Below are 1,544 nucleotides of genomic sequence, written 5' to 3'. Positions count from 1 at the left end.
ATATATATATGATACCAAGTACATTTAAAATTTGCAAGTAAATACTGTGTTTTACTTTTTGTGCTAGCTATGTGATACAATCACTTTTAAGTCGTCTCTGCAGATTTCTGTAAGCATTTAGAGCCATTACCATATGTTACGTGGTTTCGTACACGAATATGTCTTTGTAAACAATGCGATCGAAGATAGAAAAATGAGTAATGGGTGTAGATGCACATTTCTGGAGTGATTGTTCTTTCATCAGAATAACAACCAACCCATTAACTATCTACGAACACATTACTTAAAAAGTCATCAAGTTTAGTGATGTAACACTATTGAATACGTATTAAACACCAGCCATATGGAGAAATGTAGCAATTTCTCTTTGGTTGAAAATACATTCCTGTCGATTTCCAAGGCGGGGAAAGAATCGAAAGCTTCATTGATCTTAATTGATATAACTAATCAAGATAATAATTCTTCTCATTATTTATAAACATAATTCAATACATTCAGCAAATTCTTCAGGTCTCGCAAAATTCTTCAGGTTTCGGAGCAAATAAACACTCAATATTATTTTTAACCTCTTCGCAATTAATAAACTGATTTCCATCTAAATAATCCTTTTTATTATAAGCACAAAGCCTGGATTTTGTGATGATGGGGACAGTTGATCGCATCGACCCCGGTACTCAACAGGTATTTAATTTATCGAGTCTCAAAGGATGAAAGGCAAAGTCGACCTCGCCGGAATTTGAACCCAGAACGTGAAGATAGACGAAACACAGCTAAGCATTTCGCCCGGCGTGCTAACGATTCTGCCAGCTCGCCGCCTTGATTGCCCTCTAAATAATGTGAAAAGATGATTGTCAGGTGGAGTATGATTAGGAAAGTCCATGGACTCTTGTGATCCCTAGTTTACCCTATTGGTCCCTTATAGCCATTCGATGTTTAGAAAAATCCTCTTATACTTATATAATGATATTATTAGCAACTGTATAAAAAAAGATATGTTAAAATATTTTATGTATTGCAGAAGCAGAAGCAGTTTATTGCATACAATTTGTAACAACGAAATCTGAGATGGGGCCCCAAGGCCCGTTTGAACCCCTGTAGAGAATCACTTTGATAGAGAGACAAGCAAACAGTGGAAGGTGGACAATCAACGAATAACGTGAAAGGATTTAAACAGTAAAGAATCAACATTGAACTGATGGTTTGATTCACCGAGAGAATTTCTTTTGCCACCGCACCACAAGGGGGCGCCTACGACCAGCTTACTTTGAATAGCAAAAAAAAAAAAAAAGAAATACAAGAGAAAACAAAAACACACACACACATACACACAAAATGACGATACCAAATACAAAACACAAAGCCACAAATACAACAACGACAGAAAAAAGAACAAGAGAATTTCAACATGGCGCTTGCAGCTTCCGGTATAAAAGAATATTTCTTTTGTTTGTCAATCGGAGATGGGAGTCTTCTGTATTCATGTTGAAACTGGCCTTCGTAATAAAACATAAAATGAAACAAATATTGATTAATCTATTTTGTCA

The sequence above is a fragment of the Octopus bimaculoides genome, chromosome 23 (genome assembly GCF_001194135.2).
Source record: "Octopus bimaculoides isolate UCB-OBI-ISO-001 chromosome 23, ASM119413v2, whole genome shotgun sequence".
NCBI lineage: Eukaryota > Metazoa > Mollusca > Cephalopoda > Octopoda > Octopodidae > Octopus > Octopus bimaculoides.
This window is presented reverse-complemented; position numbering follows the sequence as displayed.